The sequence below is a fragment of the Oncorhynchus tshawytscha genome, unplaced genomic scaffold (assembly GCF_018296145.1).
Source record: "Oncorhynchus tshawytscha isolate Ot180627B unplaced genomic scaffold, Otsh_v2.0 Un_contig_12287_pilon_pilon, whole genome shotgun sequence".
In the NCBI taxonomy this organism is placed as follows: Eukaryota; Metazoa; Chordata; class Actinopteri; order Salmoniformes; family Salmonidae; genus Oncorhynchus; species Oncorhynchus tshawytscha.
In genome coordinates this window covers 201,158-227,202 of record NW_024609651.1, presented here as the reverse complement: position 1 = coordinate 227,202, position 26,045 = coordinate 201,158, and the positions used below count along the sequence as shown (strand labels likewise).

Below are 26,045 nucleotides of genomic sequence, written 5' to 3'. Positions count from 1 at the left end.
ATAATTTTTCTCTCCGTCTCTCTGCAGTCTGTGGGCCCTGACAATCTGTTTGTAAACTACCTTTCAAGAATTCACAGGGAAGAGGTACAGTCATTTTTCTTCTTGTCATATTTTTCACACATTTCAAAGCAAATCAAATCAAATTGTATTTGTCACATGCACCGAATACAACAGGTGTAGATCTTACAGTGAAATGCTTACTTTCAAGCCCTTAACCAACAATGCAGTTCAAGACATAGATTTAGAAAAATATTTACTAAATAAACTAAAGTAAAAAATTTAACACAATAAAATGGCTACAATAAAATGACTGTAGTCCGGGTGGCCATTTGATGAATTGTTCAGCAGTTTTATAGCTTGGAGGTTGTTCAGCAGTTTTATAGCTTGGAGGTAGAAGCTGTTAAGGAGCCTATTGGACCTAGACATCCTCCTTTAAATGGTGCATTACATGTAGACTGAATGCTACACTGTTTTAGTTGTGAGGAATGTTCAGTCTCATTTAACCAGGCTACATTACAAGTGCAGCCGTGTCAAAAGACCCTAGTCTAAAGGTCTCACCCTAGTTTAAAGGTCTCACCCTAGTCTGAAAGGTCTGACCCTAGTCTGAAGGTCTGACCCTAGTCTAAAGGTCTGACCCCAGTCTAAAGGTCTGACCCTAGTCTGAAGGTTTGACCCTAGTCTAAAGGTTGGACCCTAGTCTGAAGGTCTGACCCTAGTCTGAAGGTCTGACCCTAGTCTAAAGGTCTGACCCTAGTCTAAAGGTCTGACCCTAGTCTGAAAGGTCTGACTCTAGTCTAAAGGTCTGACCCTGAAAGGTCTGACCTAGTCTAAAGGTCTGACCCTAGTCTGAAGGTCTGACCCTAGTCTAAAGGTCTGACCCTAGTCTAAAGGTCTGACCCTAGTCTGAAGGTCTGACCCTAGTCTAAAGGTCTGACCCTAGTCTAAGGTCTGACCCTAGTCTAAAGGTCTGACCCTAGTCTAAAGGTCTGACCCTAGTCTAAAGGTTTGACCCTAGTCCAAAGGTCTGACCCTAGTCTGAAGGTCTGACTCTAGTCTGAAGGTCTCACCCTAGTCTAAAGGTCATGTGACCCCCCAGTAGGACTATTACTTTGTAGTTCTCTCTTATTTGTAGTTCTCTCTTCTTTGTAGGTTCTCTCTTCTTTGTAGTTCTATTTTCTTTGTAGTTCTATTTTCGTTATAGTTCTCTCTTCTTTGTAGTTCTCTCTTCTTTGTAGTTCTCTCTTCGTTGTAGTTCTATCTTCTTTGTAGTTCTCTCTTCGTTGTAGTTCTATCTTCTTTGTAGTTCTCTCTTCTTTGTAGTTCTATCTTCTTTGTAGTTCTCTCTTCTTTGTAGTTCTCTCTTCTTTGTAGTTCTCTCTTCTTTGTAGTTCTCTCTTCTTTGTAGTTCTCTCTTCTTTGTAGTTCTCTCTTCGTTGTAGTTCTCTCTTCTATCATGTTTACACGCTTTCTCCTCTAATGGTACATCACAAGTGCAGCTTTGCTATGTGAACAGACGTTGGTCTAAAGCTCTCAAATGAAGATGTGAACCTCAAAGCCTGCTTGTGTCCCTCTCCAGGACTATGACTTTGTGTTGAAGGGACTGGCTCGCCTGTTGGTAAACCCTCTGATGCAGACCTACCTGCCCAACTCCACCAAGAAGATCCAGTTTCACCAGGAGCTGCTGGTGCTCTTCTGGAAGCTCTGTGACTTCAATAAGGTCATTTATAATATATTATTATTGTACATTACTGTCATATTATATATTATAATAAGGTAGGAGACTAGCCTGATCCCAGATCTGTGTTATTCCTTACCATCCTGTAGGAGTGCTAAGCTATACAGCACAAACAGATCTAGGACCAGGCTGGTAGGAAACCATACAGGTTGTTATTGTGTGGACTGTATTCGATTGAGCCACGTTAAATTAGAAAAAAAAAAACATTTTAGCTAGATGCACCTTCTGACATTATCATCATCAGTGAATACACAACAGGTAGAAGACAGGTACATACATAATATATCATATTGACATAATCAGTGAATAGACAACAGGTAGAAGACGGGTACGTTTGAAGTCGGAATTTTACATACACTTAGGTTGGAGTCATTAAAACTTGTTTTTAAACCACTCCACAAATGTCTTGTTAACAAACTATAGTTTTGGCAAGTCGGTTAGTACATCTACTTTGTGCATGACACACGTCATTTTTCCAACAATTGTTTACAGACAGATTATTTCACTTCTAATTCACTGTATCACAATTCCAGTGGGTCAGAAGTTTACATACACTAAGTTGACTGTGCCTTTAAACAGCTTGGAAAATTCCAGAAAATTATGTCATGGCTTTAGAAGCTTCTGATAGGCAAATTGACATCATTTGAGTCAACTGGAGGTGTACCTGTGGATGTACTTCAAGGCCTACCTTCAAATTCAGTGCCTCTTTCCTTGGCATCATGGGAAAATCAAAAGAAATCAGCCAAGACCTCAGAAAAAAAAATTGTAGACCTCCACAAGTCTGGTTCATCCTTGGGAGCAAGTTCCAAATCCCTGAAGGTACCACGTTCGCCTGTACAAACAATAGTACACAAGTATAAACACCATGGAACCACAAAGCCGTCATACCGCTCAGCAAGGAGACGCGTTCTGTCTCCTAGAGATGAACGTACTTTGGTGTGAAATGTGCAAATGAATCCCAGAACAACAGCAAAGGACCTTGTGAAGATGCTGGAGGAAACAGGGACAATAGTATCTATATCCACAGTAAAACGAGTCCTCTATCGACTTAACCTGAAAGGCTGCTCAGCAAGGTAGAAGCCACGGTTTGCAACTGCACATGGGGACAAAGATCATACTTTTGGAGAAATGTCCTCTGGTCTGATGAAACAACAATAGTACTGTTTGGCCATAATGACCATTGTTATGTTTGGAGGAAAAAGGGGGAGGCTTGCAAGCCGAAGAACACCATCCCAACCGTGAAATAAGGTGGTAGCATCATGTTGTGGGGTTGCTTTGCTGCAGGAGGGATTGGTGCACTTCACAAAATAGATGGCATCATGAGGTAGGAAAATTATGTGGATAGATTGAAGCAACATCTCAAGACATCAGTCAGGAAGTTAAAGCTTGGTCGAAAATGGGTCTTCCAAATGGACAATGACCCCAAGCATACTCCCAAAGTTCTGGCAAAATGGCTTAAGGACAACAAAGTCAAGGTATTGGAGTGGCCATCACAAAGCCCTGACTTCAATCCCATAGAGAATGTGTAGACAGAACTGAAAAAGTGTGTGCGAGCAAGGAGGCCAACAAACCTGACTCAGTTACACCAGCTCTGTCAGGAGGAATGGGCCAAAATTCACCCAACTTATTGTGGGAAGCTTGTGGAAGGCTACCCAAAACATTTGACCCAAGTTAAACAATTTAAAGGCAATGCTACCAAATACTAATTGAGTTTATGTAAACTTCTGACCCACTGGGAATGTGATGAAAGAAATTAAAACTGAAATAAATCACTCTCTACCATTATTCTGACATTTCATATTCTTAAAATAAAGTGGTGATCCTAACTGACCTTGTGAAAACTGAGTTTAAATGTATTTGGCTAAGGTGTATGTAAACTTCCGACTTCAACTGTACATACATAATATACCATATTTACATCATCAGTGAATACACAAAATGTAGAAGACAGGTACAAACATAATATACCATATTGACAGTAATGTTACATTTAGTAGCCGAGATGATCAAAATCTTCATTGAAGATTAAAAGAGTCAAAATAGAATAGAGGAATAGCCTACCCTCAACAGAGATAGAATAGAGGAATAGCCTACCCTCAACAGAGATAGAATAGAGGAATAGAATAGAGGAATAGCCTGCCCTCAACAGAGATAGAATAGAGGAATAGCCTACCCTCAACAGAGATAGAATAGAGGAATAGCCTACCCTCAACAGAGATAGAATAGAGGAATAGCCTACCCTCAACAGAGATAGAATAGAGGAATAGCCGACCCTCAACAGAGATAGAATAGAGGAATAGCCTGCCCTCAACAGAGAAACAAACATGCATCACATTCTAATAACCCATACCACCGTCTCTCTGCCCATCACAGAAGTTCCTATTCTTTGTTTTGAAGAGCAGTGATGTTCTGGACATCTTGGTACCCATCCTCTTCTACCTTAATGACGCCCGGGCCGACCAGTGTGAGTATAGTCTGTAGACACACACACACACGGATAGACCTATCCTATGAATGATGGCAGGGTGTGAGTATAGTCTGTAGACACACACACACGGATAGACCTATCCTATGAATGATGGCAGGGTGTGAGTATAGTCTGTAGACACACACACACACGGATAGACCTATCCTATGAATGATGGCAGGGTGTGAGTATAGTTTGTAGGGACTGGAATATACTACGTATCTGTCTGTAGGGACTGGAATAAACTATATATATATATCTGTAGGGACTGGAATAAACTATATATATATCTGTAGGGACTGGAATATACTATATATCTGTCTGTAGGGACTGGAATAAACTATATTTATATCTGTAGGGACTGGAATAAACTATATATCTGTCTGTAGGGACTGGAATATACTATATATCTGTCTGTAGGGACTGGAATATACTATATATCTGCCTGTAGGGACTGGAATATACTATATATCTGTCTGTAGGGACTGGAATATACTACATATCTGTCTGTAGGGACTGGAATATACTATATATATGTCTGTAGGGACTGGAATATACTATATATCTGTCTGTAGGGACTGGAATATACTATATATCTGTCTGTAGGGACTGGAATATACTACATATCTGTCTGCAGGGACTGGAATATACTATATATCTGTCTGTAGGGACTGGAATATACTACATATCTGTCTGTAGGGACTGGAATATACTATATATGTCTGTAGGGACTGGAATATACTATATATATGTCTGTAGGGACTGGAATATACTATATATCTGTCTGTAGGGACTGGAATATACTATATATCTGTCTGTAGGGACTGGAATATACTACATATCTGTCTGTAGGGACTGGAATATACTATATATCTGTCTGTAGGGACTGGAATATACTATATATCTGTCTGTAGGGACTGGAATATACTATATATCTGTCTGTAATGGCTGTGAATGTGTGCTTTATTAACGTATACCTTGGTAATGGTTTTAGTGATTGTCTCTCGCTCTTGTGTGTGTGTGTGTGTGTGTTTTCTGCTACAGCCCGTGTGGGTCTCATGCACATCGGTGTCTTCATCCTGCTACTGCTGAGTGGAGAGAGGAACTTTGGCGTGCGTCTCAACAAGCCCTACTCTGTCCACGTACCTATGGACATCCCAGTGTTTACAGGGACCCACGCCGACCTACTCATAGTAGTAAGACTCTGCCATACAAGTTACAGTAGGTGACAGCATAGATATAGAATGAATAGAATATATCTCTGTGGAATACAGTGTGACTGTAGCAAATGGATTAGTTCTGCAGGCAATATGACATTTTCTGTGATCTGCCTCTGTGTGTTAAATAAAAGCCTCAGTTATAGCTTAGTGTCTTTATTACACTTTGATTCAAATAGTATTTCATTCAAATATTTGTAATTGAGCCTGGAGTGCCAAATGGGCGGGGTTCTCTCTATTGGGACTCTCCCATTGGTTCCATTGCGCCAAGCAAGATCAATGAAACGCAGATAAAGCATTTGAATGGAAACAAATATTATTTGAATCCAGGTCCTATAGAAATATAATTGCTACAACAGACATTCAAGTCAATAAATGTTCTCTGATGGGTGGCTTGACGGCGATTGAGTGTACCCATAAGTGTTCCAGTCAAATTGCCCTTGTCCCTTCTAGTAATTCTATCTCTATGTCTGTACCTCTGTGTGATCTCCAGGTGTTCCACAAGATCATCACCAGCGGCCACCAGCGTCTACAGCCTCTTTTTGACTGCCTGCTCACCATCGTAGTGAATGGCGAGTATCTCTGCACTGGCTCCATCTGCTGGTCAAATATGCACATGGTTCTTTATTTATTTATTCAACCTTCATTTAACCAGGAAAGTCCCATTGAGAAACGTAGTCTATTTTACAAAAGAGACCTGGCCAAGAAGGCAGCAGTAGTCATTACAGCGTTACAACGTTACATTACAGCAGTAGTCATTACAGTGTTACATTACAGCAGTAGTCATTACAGTGTTACATTACAGCAGTAGTCATTACAGTGTTACATTATAGCAGTAGTCATTACAGTGTTACATTATTACAGCAGTAGTCATTACAGTGTTACATTACAGCAGTAGTCATTACAGTGTTACATTACAGCGTGCAGTAGTCATTACAGCGTTACAGTGCGTTACATTACAGCAGTAGTCATTACAGCGTTACATTACAGCAGTAGTCATTACAGTGTTACATTACAGCAGTAGTCATTACAGTGTCAACAACAGCGTTACATTACAGCAGTAGTCATTACAGTGTTACATTACAGCAGTAGTCACAGTGTTACAGTAGTTACATTACAGCGTTACATTACAGCAGTAGTCATTACAGTGTTACAGTGTTACAGCAGCAGTTACATTACAGCAGTAGTCATTACAGTGTTACATTACAGCGTTACATTACAGCAGTAGTCATTACAGTGTTACATTACAGCAGTAGTCACATTACAGCAGTAGTCATTACAGTGTTACATTACAGCAGTTACATTACAGCAGTAGTCATTACAGTGTTACATTACAGTGTTACATTACAGCAGTTACAGCGTTACATTACAGCAGTAGTCATTACAGTTACATTACAGCAGTAGTCATTACAGTGTAACGTTACATTACAGCAGTAGTCATTACAGTGTTACATTACAGCGTTACATTACAGCAGTAGTCATTACAGTGTTACATTACAGCGTTACATTACAGCAGTAGTCATTACAGTGTTACATTACAGCGTTAGCAGTAGTCCTTACAGCGTTACATTACAGCAGTAGTCCTTACAGTGTTACATTACAGCAGTAGTCATTACAGCATTACATTACAGCAGTAGTCATTACAGCGTTACATTACAGCAGTAGTCATTACAGCGTTACATTACAGCAGTAGTCATTACAGCGTTACATTACAGCAGTAGTCGTTACAGCATTACATTACAGCAGTAGTCATTACAGTGTTACATTACAGCTTTACATTACAGCAGTAGTCATTACAGTGTTACATTATAGCAGTAGTCATTACAGTGTTACATTACAGCAGTAGTCATTACAGTGTTACATTACAGCAGTAGTCATTACAGTGTTACATTACAGCAGTAATCATTACAGTGTTACATTACAGCAGTAGTCATTACAGTGTTACATTACAGCAGTAGTCATTACAGTGTTACATTACAGCATTAATCATAGTACAGTGTTACATTATAGCAGTAGTCATTACAGTGTTACATTACAGCAGTAGTCATTACAGTGTTACATTACAGCAGTAGTGTTACATTATAGCAGTAGTCATTACAGTGTTACATTACAGCAGTAGTCATTACAGTGTTACATTACAGTGTAATCATTACAGCAGTAGTCATTACAGTGTTACAGCAGTAATCATTACAGTGTTACATTATAGCAGTAGTCATTACATTACAGTGTTACATTACAGCAGTAGTCATTACAGTGTTACATTACAGCAGTAGTCATTACAGTGTTACATTACAGCAGTAGTCAGTAGTCATTACAGCAGTAGTCATTACATTACAGCAGTAGTCATTACAGTGTTACAGTGTTTACAGTGTACATTATAGTAGTCATTACAGTGTTACATTACAGCAGTAGTCATTACAGTGTTACATTACAGCAGTAGTCATTACAGCGTTACATTACAGCAGTAGTCATTACAGTGTTACAGTTACATTACAGCGTAGTCACAGTTACAGCAGTAGTCATTACAGTGTTACATTACAGCAGTAGTCATTACAGTGTTACATTACAGCGTTACATTACAGCAGTAGTCATTACAGTGTTACATTACAGCAGTAGTCATTACAGTGTTACATTACAGCGTTACATTACAGCAGTAGTCATTACAGCATTACATTACAGCAGTAGTCATTACAGTGTTACAGCGTTACATTACAGCAGAAGTCCTTACAGCGTTACATTACAGCAGTAGTCATTACAGTTAGTCATTACAGCAGTAGTCATTACAGCGTTACATTACAGCAGTAGTCATTACAGCAGTAGTCATTACAGCGTTACATTACAGCAGTAGTCATTACAGTGTTACATTATAGCAGTAGTCATTACAGTGTTACATTACAGCAGTAGTCATTACAGCAGTAGTCATTACATTACAGCAGTAGTCATTACAGTGTTACATTACAGCAGTAGTCATTACAGTGTTACATTACAGCAGTAGTCATTACAGTGTTACATTACAGCAGTAGTCATTACAGTGTTACATTACAGCAGTAGTCATTACAGCGTTACATTACAGCAGTAGTCATTACAGTGTTACAGTGTTACATTACAGCAGTAGTCATTACAGTGTTACATTACAGCAGTAGTCATTACAGTGTTACATTACAGCAGTAGTCATTACAGTGTTACATTACAGCAGTAGTCATTACAGTGTTACATTACAGCAGTAGTCATTACAGTGTTACAACATTTAAAACATACAGTAGGCTACAATCGGCACAGCAACACGTCATTACAGTGTTACATCATGTGACGATCCGGTCCACAGGAAACATCTACACTCCTTTTTGTAACCTCAGCCTCACAGAAAGTTCTGAGGTATTGAACAGTTCAATATTACATTACTTTGGGACAGTCCCTGAGATCACCTTAAACACCCAAACAGATGTACTCATTAAGTCATTCTTAGATGCTGTACATGCATATTGAGATGTTACTTGCTTTTTAGTCTAGCTAGGATTAGGCTCAATCTGTGGTCACAATGTACAGTATCTCTACAAATGAATCCTCCTCCCTCTCCTCCACAGTGTCTCCCTACCTGAATTACTTCTCCTCCCTCTCCTCCACAGTGTCTCACTACCTGAATGACTCCTCCTCCCTCTCCTCCACAGTGTCTCCCTACCTGAATGACTCCTCCTCCCTCTCCTCCAGTGTCTCCCTACCTGAATGACTCCTCCTCCCTCTCCTCCACAGTGTCTCCCTACCTGAATGACTCCTCCTCCCTCTCCTCCAGTGTCTCCCTACCTGAATGACTCCTCCTCCCTCTCCTCCACAGTGTCTCCCTACCTGAATGACTCCTCCTCCCTCTCCTCCACAGTGTCTCCCTACCTGAATGACTTCTCCTCCCTCTACTCCACAGTGTCTCCCTACCTGAATGACTCCTCCGCCTTCTCCTCCACAGTGTCTCCCTACCTGAATGACTCCTCCTCCCTCTCCTCCACAGTGTCTCCCTACCTGAATGACTTCTCCTCCCTCTCTCTCCACAGTGTCTCCCTACCTGAATGACTCCTCCTCCCTCTACTCCACAGTGTCTTCCTCCCTACCTGACCTGAATGACTCCTCCTCCCTCTCCTCCACAGTGTCTCCCTACCTGAATGACTTCTCCTCCCTCTACTCCACAGTGTCTCCCTACCTGAATGACTTCTCCTCCCTCTACTCCACAGTGTCTCCCTACCTGAATGACTTCTCCTCCCTCTACTCCACAGTGTCTCCCTACCTGAATGACTTCTCCTCCCTCTACTCCACAGTGTCTCCCTACCTGAATGACTCCTCCTCCCTCTACTCCACAGTGTCTCCCTACCTGAATGACTTCTCCTCCCTCTACTCCACAGTGTCTCCCTACCTGAATGACTTCTCCTCCCTCTCCTCCACAGTGTCTCCCTACCTGAATGACTCCTCCTCCCTCTCCTCCAGTGTCTCCCTACCTGAATGACTCCTCCTCCCTCTCCTCCACAGTGTCTCCCTACCTGAATGACTTCTCCTCCCTCTACTCCAGTGTCTCCCTACCTGAATGACTCCTCCTCCCTCTCCTCCACAGTGTCTCCCTACCTGAATGACTTCTCCTCCCTCTCCTCCACAGTGTCTCCCTACCTGAATGACTCCTCCTCCCTCTCCTCCACAGTGTCTCCCTACCTGAATGACTCCTCCTCCCTCTACTCCACAGTGTCTCCCTACCTGAATGACTCCTCCTCCCTCTACTCCACAGTGTCTCCCTACCTGAATGACTCCTCCTCCCTCTCCTCCACAGTGTCTCACTACCTGAATGACTCCTCCTCCTTCTCCTCCACAGTGTCTCCCTACCTGAATGACTCCTCCTCCTTCTCCTCCACAGTGTCTCCCTACCTGAATGACTCCTCCTCCCTCTCCTCCACAGTGTCTCCCTACCTGAATGACTTCTCCTCCCTCTACTCCACAGTGTCTCCCTACCTGAATGACTTCTCCTCCCTCTCCTCCACAGTGTCTCCCTACCTGAATGACTTCTCCTCCCTCTACTCCACAGTGTCTCCCTACCTGAATGACTTCTCCTCCCTCTACTCCACAGTGTCTCCCTACCTGAATGACTTCTCCTCCCTCTACTCCACAGTGTCTCCCTACCTGAATGACTCCTCCTCCCTCTCCTCCACAGTGTCTCCCTACCTGAATGACTCCTCCTCCCTCTCCTCCACAGTGTCTCCCTACCTGAATGACTTCTCCTCCCTCTCCTCCACAGTGTCTCCCTACCTGAAGAGTCTGTCAATGGTGGCAGCCAACAAACTGCTCCACCTCTTGGAAGCCTTCTCCACCAACTGGTTCCTCTTCTCTGCCTCCCAGAACCACCATCTTGTCTTCTTCCTGCTGGAGGCCTTCAACAACATCATCCAGTACCAGTTTGATGGTGAGAGGACCAGTGTTTACCCAGCCTGCTCCTCTCAGAACAGGTTACATGTCTGACTCCGTAGAATAGCATAAGACTGTGTTTAGTCCTGCCAGAGTCTGGTCTGTTGGTATTGCTGCTGACTCTGGACCACAGATACCGGCTAGTGACGGGGGTTTGAGTCTGTCTCTGCCACTCTCCTACCTGGGCCCCTCTATAATCTATTTCCAGGCTCTCAATTCCTCACTGTTCCATGGAAAAATAAATACAATATGAAAGGGAATTGTATTTAGTCTATTTATATGTTTCTTACTTTCTGTGGGTTCAGTCAGTAGAAGGACTATTCACTGCCTGCCTTTGATGTGCTGCTGTGTCGTATCAATATAACCCTCATAATCCCTTACTCTTAAATCTTCCAGGAAACTGTAACCTAGTCTACGCCATTATCCGCAAACGCAACTTGTTCCATCAGTTGGCCAACCTGCCGTCCGACCCCGCCTCCATCCAGAAGGCCTTGCTGAGGAAGAGAAAGTCACCGGATGCCATCACCGGCATCTCCGTACCAGCTCCCAGGAAACGGTGTCCATGGAGGGTTCCCGTCCGGCCGTCCCCGCCGAGCCAGGAACGCTGAAGACCAGCCTGGTCGCTATACCAGGTGCACCACCGATCTATAACTATAACAACTTATATACAGTGCCTTCGGAAAGTATTCAGACCCCTTGACTTTATCCACATTTTGTTAGGTTACAGCCTTATTCTAAAATTGATTAAATCCTTTTTTTCCCTCATTAATTTACACACAATACCCTATAATAACAAAGAAAAAAGTTTTTTATACATTTTTGCTAATTTATAAAAAATTGAAATTAGATATTACATTTACATAAGTATTCAGACCCTTAAACTCTTAGTTGAAGCACCTTTGGCAGCGATTACAGCCTCAAGTCTTCTTGGGTATGACTCTACAAGCTTGGTACACCTGTATTTGGGGAGTTTCTCCCATTCTTCACTGTAGATCCTCTGTAGATCCTCTCTTATTTGTATTTCACCTTTATTTAACCAGGCAGGCCAGTTGAGAACAAGTTCTCATTTACAACTGCAACCTGGCCAAGATAAAGCAATGCCTCTATCAGGTTGAATGGGGAGCAATGCTGCACAGCTATATTCATGTCTCTCCAAAGATGTTAGGTCGGGTTCAAGTCCGGACTGTGGCTGGGCCACTCAAGGACATTCAGAGACTTGTCCCAAAGCCAGTCCTGCGTTGTCTTGGCTGCTTAGCGTCGTTGTCCTGTTGGAAGGTGAACCTTCACCCCAGTCTGAGGTCCTAAGCGTTCTGGAGCAGGTTTTCATCAAGGATCTCCGTTCATCTTTGCCTCAATCCTGACTAGTCTCCTAGATCCTGCCACTGGAAAACATCCCCACAGCATGAAGCTGCCACCACCATGCTTCACCGTAGGGATGGTGCCAGGTTTCCTCCAGACGTGAAGCTTGCTATTAGTTCAATCTTGGTTTCATCAGATCAGAGAATCTTGTTTCTCATGGTCTGAGAGTCTTTAGTGGTCATTTGGCAAACTCCAAGCGGGCTGCCCTGTGCCGTTTACTGAGGAGTGGCTTCCGTCTGGCCACTCTACCATAAAGGCCTAATTAGTGTACTGCTGCAGAGATTGTTGTCCTTCTGGAAGCTTCTCCCATCTCCAGAGAGGAACTCTAGAGCTCTGTCAGAGTGACCATTGGGTTCTTAGTCACCTCCCTGATCAAGCCCTTTCTCCCAAAGATTGCTCAGTTTTGCCGGGTGGCCAGCTCTAGGAAGAGTCTTTGGTGGTTCTTAACTTCTTCCATTTAAGAATGATGGAGGCCACTGTGTTCTTGGGGACCTTCAATGCTGCAGAAATGTTTTGGTACCCTTCCTAGATCTGTGCCTCGACACAATCCAGTCTCTGGAGCTCTACTGACAATTCCTTCGACCTCATGGCTTGATATTTGCTCTGACATGCACTGTCAATTGTGGGACCTTATAGAGACAGGTGTGTGCCTTTCCAAATCATGTCCAATCAATTGGATTTTACACAGGTGGACTCCAATCAAGTTGTAGAAACATCTCAAGGATGATCAATGGAAACAGGATACAGCTGAGCTCAAATCCGAGTCTCGTAGCGAAGGGTCTGAATACTTCTGTAAACAATGTATTTCTGTTGTATTTTATTTCTTTCATATTTTTTTTTTTACTGCAACATTTTCTCTCAGCTCCATGGCAGAATATGTAGAATCGCTGGAAATTAGTTTTGTAACCAACATTTCCTCTCAGCTCCATGGCAGAATATGTAGAATCGCTGGAAATTAGTTTTGTAACCAACATTTCCTCTCAGCTCTATGGCAGAATATATAGAATCGCTGGAAAAGTGCTTTAAAATTGCACCATTTTCTCTCAGCTACATAGCAAAATGTGTAGAATTGCAGGAAATTAACTTTAAAATGGCAAAAATGTATCTCTGGTCTATGGACAAATACTGAGAATTGCAATAACTACTGTATCTATAACTACTATCTGAACACTACCAGGATTCTATGCCAGATACACAACCTATCTATAACTACTATCTGAACACTACTAGGTACAATAACTACTGTATCTATAACTACTATCTGAACACTACTAGGTACAATAACTACTGTATCTATAACTACTATCTGAACACTACCAGGTACAATAACTACTGTATCTATAACTACTATCTGAACACGACCAGGATTCTATACCAGGTACACAACCTATCTATAACTACTATCTGAACACTACTAGGTACAATAACTACTGTATCTATAACTACTATCTGAACACGACCAGGATTCTATACCAGATACACAACCTATCTATAACTACTATCTGAACACTACCTGGTACAATAACTACTGTATCTATAACTACTATCTGAACACTACTAGGATTCTATACCAGGTACACAACTGTTACTGTAATTTAATTATACCAATATGTATTCATTAATTGAATTCCTTTAATCTGTTTTATGAGAATTTGTAAGATTCTTGTTTGCATAAAATAGACGGAGACCAGTCTTTTCAATAATAGGTAACAGAATTTATTCTCGGAGCGCGCTGCCATGTTACCACGAGCAACCACAAGCAACAGTTTATATATATATATATATATATAATATATATATATATATATATTCTGACCCCCCTAGCACATACACAGGACACACAACATAACTGAATTAACTTTTGACCCCTCACCATTATCGATCACCACTTAGCTGACAGTTCTAATTAACAGAAAACCTAGGAATGCACTCACAGCCTTGTCTAAAACACCCCAGAGCTCAGTTTCGTCGGTTCAACCATAGGTTAACTACCTTATCTGCTTACTTAATCCACAACCCATTTGTTTCTGCCTAGTTGGAATGGTGTTCATTAACTTTAATTACTCCTTGTCCGTGTCACACAATCCCTTCTTATGAACTCATATTGTTAATCAGATATAATAAAACAGTAAAGTTTACTTAGCTACAGTTCCATTTAAAATGATTTGTTCAGTCATTTAATCATAATTTTCCTAACAACAACCTATCTATAACTACTATCTGAACACTGCCAGGTACAATAACTATTGTATCTATAACTGCTATCTGAACACTACTTGGTACAATAACTACTGTATCTATAACTACTATCTGAACACTACCAGGTACAATAACTACTGTATCTATAACTACTATCTGAACACGACCAGGATTCTATACCAGGTACACAACTGCACCTCCCCCATATGGACTCTCTCAACACAACAGTTATCATCCAGTGGGGTGTCATAGTTTTGTATGAACTGACATATAGCGTCAGTCCCTTCAGGACCACAAAGGAAATAAAACTCTGTCTTTATTGTGCTATCTCTGTCACGTTCGAGCACCTTTGTACTGTGTGGATTGTTTTACTGTGCAGTCAAATCAATCCCTGTCTGCAGCCATTGACAAACTGACTGAGAAGTCTCAGGTGTCAGAGGATGGCACTATGATCTCTGTGCTGAAGATGGAGCATTCACACGCGTCACACCACACACTCCAGGCTGACCACACAACCCAGGCTGACCACACACCCCAGGCTGACCACACACCCCAGGCTGACCACACACCCCAGGCTGTCCACGGCGCCATTGTAGGGGCCAGCGACACAGAGTCTGTTTCTGGAAGGGACAATGAGGTAAGTGTGTGTGTGTGTGCGTGCGTGCGTGCGTATGTGTGTGCGTGCGTGCGTGCGTGCGTATGTGTGTGCGTGCGTGTGTGCGTGCGTGTGTCAGTCATCAGTGTTCTATGTTCTCAGGATGTTTTCTACACTGAGGCAGAGATGGAGAGAAGGCGCATGTCAAGCACATCATCCACCATCTCCTGTACCTCTCAGTCTCACTGGGCCCCTACACCAGACTGGGTGAGTAGGTATCAATCTCACTGGTCCTCTACACCAGACTGGGTGAGTAGGTATCAATCTCACTGGTCCTCTACACCAGACTGGGTGAGTAGGTATCAATCTCACTGGTCCTCTACACCAGACTGGTTGAGTAGGTATCAATCTCACTGGTCCTCTACACCAGACTGGGTGAGTAGGTATCAATCTCACTGGTCCTCTACACCAGACTGGGTGAGTAGGTATCAATCTCACTGGTCCTCTACACCAGACTGGGTGAGTAGGTATCAATCTCACTGGTCCTCTACACCAGACTGGGTGAGTAGGTATCAATCTCACTGGTCCTCTACACCAGACTGGGTGAGTAGGTATCAATCTCACTGGTCCTCTACACCAGACTGGGTGAGTAGGTATCATCAATCTCACTGGTCCTCTACACCAGACTGGGTGAGTAGGTATCAATCTCACTGGTCCTCTACACCAGACTGGGTGAGTAGGTATCAATCTCACTGGTCCTCTACACCAGACTGGTTGAGTAGGTATCAATCTCACTGGTCCTCTACACCAGACTGGTTGAGTAGTTTTAATAGTAAAATGAAATATTGTCATTTAGAAGACGGTTTTATTCAAGGCCACTTGAAGAACTGTCAACATAGACAGTGAATGCGGGACTCAAACCCACAACCCTGGTGTTGCCATGGCCACACTAACCCACAACCCTGGTGTTGCCATGGCCACACTCTAACCCACAGATCCATTCTAGATAGAACCCTCTGCAAAGGGTTTTACCCAGCACCAAAAATGGTTCCCCTATGAGGACAAACTGAAGAACCCTGTATGGTTCTACTTAGCACCTTTTGTTCTAAGAGTGTAACGTGTCCCTTCCTTCTCCCTCAGGTCCTCTCCTGGAAGTGTAAGCTCCCCCTACAGACCATAATGCGTCTGCTGCAGGTGCTGGTCCCACAGGTTGAGAAGATCTGTATCGACAAGTAAGTCAAACATCACTGGTCATATTGGTCATCAAAGGTTTACTTCTATGAAGTGTCAGTAGATTCTGTGAAGTTATATTATTGTATATTTTCTAACTTTGCTCCCAACCCCCTCATACAACACACACCATCCATTTAGGAAGAAACACTTTAATGACTGATGATATTTAAATATCTGTTTTTATGTATGTGGAGCCCAAAAAATATTTTCCCTCTCTCTCTCAGAGGTTTGACAGACGAGTCTGAGATCCTGAAGTTCCTCCAGCATGGTACCCTGGTGGGCCTCCTGCCCGTCCCCATCCCATCCTCATCCGGAAGTACCAGGCCAACGCCGGCACGGCCATGTGGTTCCGCACCTACATGTGGGGAGTGGTCTACCTGCGGTGAGTAGGGCATGATGGGAGCTGTAGTCCTATGGTATTTCACTCATTTTCATGATTCATGTGGGGTTTCATCTGTGTACTTCTTTCTTCTGGGATGTGTTCATTTGGCAACAAATGTTCCAATGCGTTCTCTCTTCCTCTTAGATCTAAGAGGAAATAGTCTCCCAATGTATTTAACATTTGAAACCTTTATTTGTCTTCACAGCAACGTGGACCCGCCCATCTGGTACGACACGGACGTACGTCTCTTTGAGATCCAGAAGATGTAGATAACAGGAAAGAGATGTTGACTGAAGATGGGACTACTTCCTGTCTTGTTCCTGCCCCTTCCTCCTACTGGCACTCTCTCCCTTGAACCTCACCTACCTTCAACTTGCCTCATCATCATCATCATGCTTGCCCCTCACACCTTCTCTTTGACTTTCCCCCGGTTGTGCAAACGTAATGTGGACAATATTGAGAAAGGGGGGGATAGCTAGCACCTACTCCAAAAGCAGGAGGTTGAGTTGTACAAGGTTCGAATTACAGGGGGGCTAAGAGGGGCTGGGCACCCCTTTTACAAATCAGGACCCCATACCAGAATTGAAATATCTATGTGAAGCCATACCAGAAGTGTCAAAGACATAAACAATGGGCACCCACAAGGGTCAATGTGTAATTCAAACCCCTAGACATGGATGAGGATAGGAGTATTATCTACACTGTGTAAGTACACCCTGAAACCTCAAGACTACAGAATGTCTGTCAAAGCACTGAGACATTAGTGTTAGCAAGCAAACTCTTTCCATCTCCCTTCCTAATCATGGACTCCATGTTAAAGCTCTGTGTGAAAATCAGCTTTGATGGACAGAGTATGGAGAGAGTGATGGAGAGAGTGATGGAGAGAGTGATGGAGAGAGTGATGGAGAGTGTGATGGAGAGAGTATGGAGAGAGTGATGGAGAGAGTATGGAGAGAGTGATGGAGAGAGTATGGAGAGAGTGATGGAGAGAGTGATGGAGAGAGTATGGAGAGAGTATGGAGAGAGTGATGGAGAGAGTATGGAGAGAGTGATGGAGAGTGATGGAGAGAGTATGGAGAGAGTGATGGAGAGAGTGATGGAGAGAGTATGGAGAGAGTATGGAGAGAGTGGAGAGAGTGATGGAGAGAGTATGGAGAGAGTGATGGAGAGAGTGATGGAGAGAGTGATGGAGAGAGTATGGAGAGAGTGATGGAGAGAGTATGGAGAGAGTGGAGAGAGTGATGGAGAGAGTATGGAGAGAGTGATGGAGAGAGTGATGGAGAGAGTATGGAGAGAGTATGGAGAGAGTGATGGAGAGAGTATGGAGAGAGTGATGGAGAGAGTGGTGGAGAGAGTGGTGGAGAGAGTGATGGAGAGAGTGGTGGGAGAGAGTATGGAGAGAGTGATGGAGAGAGTGGTGGAGAGAGTGATGGAGAGAGTGATGGAGAGAGTGGTGGAGAGAGTGATGGAGAGAGTGGTGGAGAGAGTGATGGAGAGAGTGATGTATGGAGAGAGTGGTGGAGAGAGTGGTGGAGAGAGTGGTGGAGAGAGTGATGGAGAGAGTGGAGAGAGTATGGAGAGAGTGGTGGAGAGAGTGGTGGAGAGAGTGATGTGGAGAGAGTGATGGAGAGAGTATGGAGAGAGTGATGGAGAGAGTGGAGAGAGTGGGAGAGAGTGATGGAGAGAGTGATGGAGAGAGTGGTGGAGAGAGTGGTGGAGAGAGTGGTGGAGAGAGTGGTGGAGAGAGTGGTGGAGAGAGTGGTGGAGAGAGTGATGGAGAGAGTGATGGAGAGAGTGGTGGAGAGAGTGGTGGAGAGAGTGGTGGAGAGAGTGATGGAGAGAGTGATGGAGAGAGTGATGGAGAGAGTGATGGAGAGAGTGGTGGAGAGAGTGATGGAGAGAGTGGTGGAGAGAGTGGTGGAGAGAGTGGTGGAGAGAGTGGTGGAGAGAGTGATGGAGAGAGTGGTGGAGAGAGTGGTGGAGAGAGTGGTGGAGAGAGTGATGGAGAGAGTGGAGAGGGTGGGAGAGAGTGGTGGAGAGAGTGGAGAGAGTGGAGAGAGTGGTGGAGAGAGTGGTGGAGAGAGTGATGGAGAGAGTGGTGGAGAGAGTGATGGAGAGAGTGGTGGAGAGAGTGGTGGAGAGAGTGATGGAGAGAGTGATGGAGAGGGTGATGGAGAGAGTGGTGGAGAGAGGTATGGAGAGAGTGATGGAGAGAGTGATGGAGAGAGTGATGGAGAGAGTATGGAGAGAGTGATGGAGAGAGTGATGGAGAGAGTGATGGAGAGAGTGATGGAGTGATGGAGAGAGTGATGGAGAGAGTGATGGAGAGAGTGATGGAGAGAGTGATGGAGAGAGTGATGGAGTGATGGAGAGAGTGATGGAGAGAGTGATGGAGAGAGTGATGGAGAGAGTGATGGAGAGAGTGGAGAGAGTGGAGAGAGTGGTGGAGAGAGGTATGGAGAGAGTGATGGAGAGAGTGATGGGAGACATTGGTTACACTTTATTATGACCTTTATGAAGACATTATATAAACTTATACATGTTCAGAAATGATTATACATTTGTAGGAATTCCAATGCTTCTAAATACAGAAATGTTTACTGTTGCTTATTCATGAAATGTATTATAAAGTGTCAAAATTACGCTTTTAGTTAGCAGCCTAAAATATTCTTGGATGGCATTGCTATTTAACATGAATTGTATTTGACACATTAAAGTGAGAATGTGTCATGTTGTGAAATTGCACTTCCTCAAATGAGACCTTACTGCTGTGGTCTTTGTAAAGTGGCAATGTGACAAGGGATTGTATCTCTTCAGGAACTTGAAAAGGACACTATTGTCTGTTCCAGACTGAAAGAAACAAATATCCAAACTGACTTCATGTTACTGTGTAAAAGTCAATGGCTATATCTTACATGTACATTGTTATATTTGTCTGCATGTCATTCTGCAATCAGCATTGTCGACTGTAAATACTGTGTTTGATGTTTAAAGTACAATTTTTTTCTTGAATTATACAGAATATTATATTATAAATTATTCATAAAGGAACCAGCAAAGCCTTTCAATTATTTTATTTGTATTTATTAAGGATCCCCATTAGTTCCTTCCAAGGCAGCAGCTACTCTTCCTGGGGTTTATTATGGATCCCCATTAGTTCCTTCCAAGGCAGCAGTTATTCTTCCTGGGGTTTATTATGGATCCCCATTAGTTCCTTCCAAGGCAGCAGTTATTCTTCCTGGGGTTTATTATGGATCCCCATTAGTTCCTTCCAAGGCAGCAGCTATTCTTCCTGGGGTTTATTATGGATCCCCATTAGTTCCTTCCAAGGCAGCAGTTATTCTTCCTGGGGTTTATTATGGATCCCCATTAGTTCCTTCCAAGGCAGCAGTTATTCTTCCTGGGGTTTATTATGGATCCCCATTAGTCTTCCAAGGCAGCAGTTATTCTTCCTGGGGTTTATTATGGATCCCCATTAGTTCCTTCCAAGGCAGCAGTTATTCTTCCTGGGGTTTATTAAGGATCCCCATTAGTTCCTTCAAGGCATCCTTCCTGGGGTTTATTATTCCCCAGTTCCTTCCAAGGCAGCAGTTACTCTTCCTGGGGTTTATTAAGGATCCCATTAGTTCCTTCCAAGGCAGCAGTTACTCTTCCTGGGGTTTATTATGGATCCCCATTAGTTCCTTCCAAGGCAGCAGTTACTCTTCCTGGGGTTTATTATGGATCCTTAGTTCCTTCCAAGGCAAGTTATTCCTGGGGTTTAATGGATCCCATTAGTTCCTTAAGGCAGCAGTTACTTTCCTGGGGTTTATTAAGGATCCCATAGTTCCTTCAAGGCATTACTCTTCCTGGGGTCTAGCAACATTAAGGCAGTTAAATACAATTGAAAATATTTAATGACATTACATTTCATAACACTTTTCACCACATATTAAGTGTGTTCCCTCAGGTCTCTACTACCACATATTTACATTATAAAATCCATATATACGTGTGCGTAGAGTGTATCTTACTATGTGTAAGTGTGTGTCTGTACCTTTGTGTGTGTCTCTTCACAGTCCCCACTCTTCCATTAGGTGTATTTTTACCTGCTTTTTAAATCTGATTCTACTGTTTGCATCAGTTACCGGATGTGGAATAGAGTTCCATGTAGCCATGGCTCTACATAAAACTGTGCCTCCCATAGTCTGTTCTGGACATGGGGACTGTGAAGAGGCCTCTGGTGGCATGTTTTGTGGGGTATGCATGGGTGTCTGAGCTGTGTGCTAGTATATTAAACAGACAGCTCAGTGCATTCAGCATGTCAACTCTTCTTACAAAAACAATTAGTGATGAAGTCATTCTCTCCTCCACTTTGAGCCGCCATGAGAGAATCACATGCATATTATTAATGTTAGCTCTTCCTGTACATTTAAGGGCCAGCCATGCTGCCCTGTTCTGAGACAATCATAGTTTTCAGAGTAACCTCTTTGTGGCACCTGAACACATGACTGAACAGTAGTCCAGGTGTGACAAAACTAGCCTGTGGGAGCTGCCTTGTTGATAGTGTTGTTAAAAAGGCAGAGGAGCACTTTATTATGGACAGACTTAGCTACTATTGTATCAACATGTTTTGACCATGACAGTTGGTCAACTTGCCTAATTTCCACATTATTTATTGCAAGATTTAGTTGAGGTTTAGGATTTAGTGAATGATTTGTCCCAAATACAATGCTCTTAGTTTTGAAAATATTTAGAACTTATTCCTTGCCACCCATTCTGAAACTAACTGCAGCTCTTTGTTAAGTGTTGCAGTGATTTCACCCACTGTAGTAGCTGATGTGTAGAGTGTTGAGTCATCCGCATACATAGACACACTGGCTTTACTAAAAAGCTAGTGGTATGTCATTAGTAAAGATTGAAAAAAGTAAAGGGCCTAGACAACTGACCTGGGGAATTCCTGATTGTACCTGGATTATGTTGGAGAGGCTTCCATTAAAGAACACCCTCTGTGTTCTGTTTGACAAGTAACTCTTCATCCACAATATAGTTGTCACGGTCGTCGTATGGAGGAGACCAAGGCACAGCGTGGTAAGCATACATACTTCTTTAATAAAGAAAGAACACTGAACAAACTAACATAATGAACCTTGACGCAAATATGAGTAGTGCAGACAGGAAACTAAACATAGAATAAGAACCCACAAATACCCTATGGCAAATGGCTAACTAAATATGGTCCCCAATCAGAGACAACGATAGACAGCTGCCTCTGATTGGGAACCAATTCAGGCCACCATATACCTAGACTTACAAAACCCCTTAGATATACAAAAACCCTAGACAATTTCAAAAACTAACATACCCACCGTCGTCACACCTGACCTGACCAAAATAATAAAGAAAACAAAGATAATTAAGGTCAGGGCGTGACAATAGTAGGGGGTGTAAAGCCATAGCACATACGTTTTTCCAGCAGAAGACTATGATCAACATTGCCAAAAGCCACACTGAAGTCTAACAAAACATCTCCTACAATCTTTGTATCTTCAATTTCTTTCCGCCAATCTTCAGTCATTTGTGTAAGTGCCATGCTTCTTGAATGTCCTTCCCTTTAAGCGTGCTTCCCTAAAGTTTACTAAGGGTTGGTAAAAGGCTGATTGGTCAGCTATTTGAGCCAGGACAGATGGCTTTATTATTCTTGGGTAGCAGAATATCTTTTGCTTCCCTCCTGGCCTAGGGGCACACACCTTCTAGTAGGCTTAGATTGAAGGAATGTGAAATAGGAGTGGCAATATCGTCTGCTTTTATTCTGTCATTTTCCATCCAAGTTGTCAGACCCCGGTGGCTTGTCATTGTTGATAGATATTACAATCATATTGCATTTGAAGGAACCATAAGATGTCATATAGAATTTTCTGATATCGAAAGCCTGTCGCATGCTTCCCAGTCAACAACTCATGCACATTTCTAATTAAATTCTGTGACTTTTTTTATTAGTTTCATTTTGAGCACACACATTTTTTTTTCTTGAGGCAAGTCGAAATTCGGTAGCCGAAGTCTACGCCCCCTTCGTCGGTGATTGGTAAACAGTACTACTCCTAATAGGAGTAGGAATTATGGACGGGATTCATTCAATGAGACACAACTAGTTTAAAAAAAGATTGTATTACTTACTTCACCAAACATCTTCGTTTAGATGTACAGCTGCATGACTGAGACCTCCTCAGCAAAAAAATGTCAAAATGAATTACATATTTCTGGATTTATCTTAGAATAATTCTGACTATTTTGAGGAAGTGTATACTGGCTATGATGTTGTTACGGCATCGCAAGAGTTTTTTTTATCCCTTTGTTTTTCAAGTTAAGTTCTTTAAAGGGAGTATGTGAGGAACAGATGTTTGCTTTGCCTAACCAAGGTCTGCTAGGAGCAGTGGTATGTCTTGTGGTATGTCTTTACACAGTAGTTGTACTTTTTTCTGCTTTTCATTATTTACTCCATAGGTGGAAGTTGTCATCCCTGTGTATTCACATGAGGGAGCCAACTATAGGCCCTATTCAAATTCCATATAAGTTTCCTTACTCCCTTCCTTGGAGTAATCACTGATAAATAACATGACTGAACAGGTGAAAGTCTTGTGGGAATCAACCCAATGACCTCACCTTTAATAATGTCATGTAGATCATTCACAATTTTGCATAGCCTTATCGGTGTCTTGGGAAATAAATTGTAGTGTCACAAAACATCACCTATATCAGCACAACTATACACATTTTGTCTGGTGCAGATAGTTGAGAAAATAAACGAATGCAGGTCGTTTCAGGAGGATGTGACGTTCAGTCCTAGCCTGGTCCCAGATCTTGTTTGTGCTGTCTTGCCAACTTGGCAAGGCTGTGTGAATTGTCTATCTGCCACTAACTTTGTCATGACAACACAAACACTGTCAACTTGGCAAGACACAATCAGATCTGGGACAAGGTTAGTTGAGTTATGTAACACAAATACTGCTTCTCAATCTGCCGCATCTGCCGATTTCGCACTTCCGCATCTGCAGTGACCAGGGGCAGACCATGAGACATCCTGAGACGGTCTTCAAACTAATATGACCACCCTATGGAAAGATGAGACATCCTGAGACGGTCTTCAAACTAATATGACCACTCTATGGAAAGATGAGACATCCTGAGACGGTCTTCAAACTAATATGACCACCCAAAGGGAGTCTATATACATTGTGTGCAAAAGGCATGAGGAGGAAGGCGAATAATTACAATTTTGCAGATTAACACTGGAGTGATAAATGATCAGATGTTATGTACAGGTAGAGATATTGGTGTGCAAAAGAGCAGAAAAGTAAATAAATAAAAACAGTATGGGGATGAGGTAGGTAAAAATGGGTGGGCTATTTACCGATAGACTATGTACAGCTGCAGCGATCGGTTAGCTGCTAAGATAGCAGATGTTTGAAATTGGTGAGGGAGATAAAATTCTCCAACTTCAGCGATTTTTGCAATTCATTCCTGTCACAGGCAGCAGAGATCTGGAACGAAAGGCGGCCAAATGCGGTGTTGGCTTTAGGGATGATCAGTGAGATACACATGCTGGAGCGCGTGCTACGGATGGGTGTTGCCATCGTGACCAGTGAACTGAGATAAGGCGGAGCTTTACCTAGCATGGACTTGTAGATGACCTGGAGCCAGTGGGTCTGGCGACGAATATGTAGCGAGGGCCAGCCGACTAGAGCATACAAGTCGCAGTGGTGGGTGGTATAAGGTGCTTTAGTGACAAAACGGATGGCACTGTGATAAACTGCATCCAGTTTGCTGAGTAGAGTGTTGGAAGCAATTTTGTAGATGACATCGCCAAAGTCGAGGATCGGTAGGATAGTCAGTTTTACTAGGGTAAGTTTGGCGACGTGAGTGAAGGAGGCTTTGTTGCGGAATAGAAAGCCGACTCTTGATTTGATTTTCGATTGGAGATGTTTGATATGAGTCTGGAAGGAGAGTTTACAGTCTAGCCAGACACCTAGGTACTTATAGATGTCCACATATTCAAGGTCGGAACTATCCAGGGTGGTGATGCTAGTCGGGCGTGCGGGTGCAGGCAGCGAACGGTTGAAAAGCATGCATTTGGTTTTACTAGCGTTTAAGAGCAGTTGGAGGCCACGGAAGGAGTGTTGTATGGCATTGAAGCTCGTTTGGAGGTTAGATAGCACAGTGTCCAAGGACGGGCCGGAAGTATATAGAATGGTGTCGTCTGTGTAGAGGTGGATCAGGGAATCTCCCGCAGCAAGAGCAACATCATTGATATATACAGAGAAAAGAGTCATCCGAAAAACCGAGGCTACTGAGTCTGCCGATAAGAATATGGTGATTGACAGAGTCGAAAGCCTTGGCAAGGTTGATGAAGACGGCTGCACAGTACTGTCTTTTATCGAGGGGGGTGACTGTGGCAGCTTTCCAATCCTTGGGGATCTCAGACGATATGAAAGAGAGGTTGAACAGGCTGGTAATAGGGGTTGCGACAATGGCGGCGGATAGTTTCAGAAATAGAGGGTCCAGATTGTCAAGCCCAGCTGATTTGTACGGGTCCAGATTTTGCAGCTCTTTCAGAACATCTGCTATCTGGATTTGGGTAAAGGAGAACCTGGAGAGGCTTGGGCGAGTAGCTGCGGGGGGGCGGAGCTGTTGGCCGAGGTTGGAGGAGCCAGGCGGAAGGCATGGCCAGCCGTTGAGAAATGCTTGTTGAAGTTTTCGATAATCATGGATTTATCAGTGGTGACCGTGTTACCTAGCCTCAGTGCAGTGGGCAGCTTGGCGGAGGTGCTCTTGTTCTCCATGGACTTCACAGTGTCCCAGAACTTTTTGGAGTTGGAGCTACAGGATGCAAATTTCTGCCTGAAGAAGCTGGCCTTAGCTTTCCTGACTGACTGCGTGTATTGGTTCCTGACTTCCCTGAACAGTTGCATATCGCGGGGACTATTCGATGCTATTGCAGTCCGCCACAGGATGTTTTTGTGCTGGTCGAGGGCAGTCAGGTCTGGAGTGAACCAAGGGCTATATCTGTTCTTAGTTCTGCATTATTTTGAACGGAGCATGCTTATCTAAAATGGTGAGGAAGTATCTTTTAAAGAATGACCAGGCATCCTCAACTGACGGGATGAGGTCAATGTCCTTCCAGGATACCCGGGCCAGGTCGATTAGAAAGGCCTGCTCACAGAAGTGTTTTAGGGAGCATTTGACAGTGATGAGGGGTGGTCGTTTGACTGCGGCTCCGTAGCGGATACAGGCAATGAGGCAGTGATCGCTGAGATCCTGGTTGAAGACAGCGGAGGTGTATTTGGAGAGCCAGTTGGTCAGGATGAAGTCTATGAGGGTGCCCTTGTTTACAGATTTAGGGTTGTACCTGGTGGGTTCCTTGATGATTTGTGTGAGATTGAGGGCAT

The 26,045-nt window shown here is 43.2% G+C and overlaps 1 pseudogene; it reads left to right on the top strand.

Annotated features, from left to right (window-relative positions):
- Positions 1 to 17,558, top strand: part of LOC112239693 — a 38,395-nt pseudogene extending 20,837 nt beyond the window's left edge.
- The last annotated feature ends 8,487 nt before the right edge of the window (positions 17,559 to 26,045 follow it).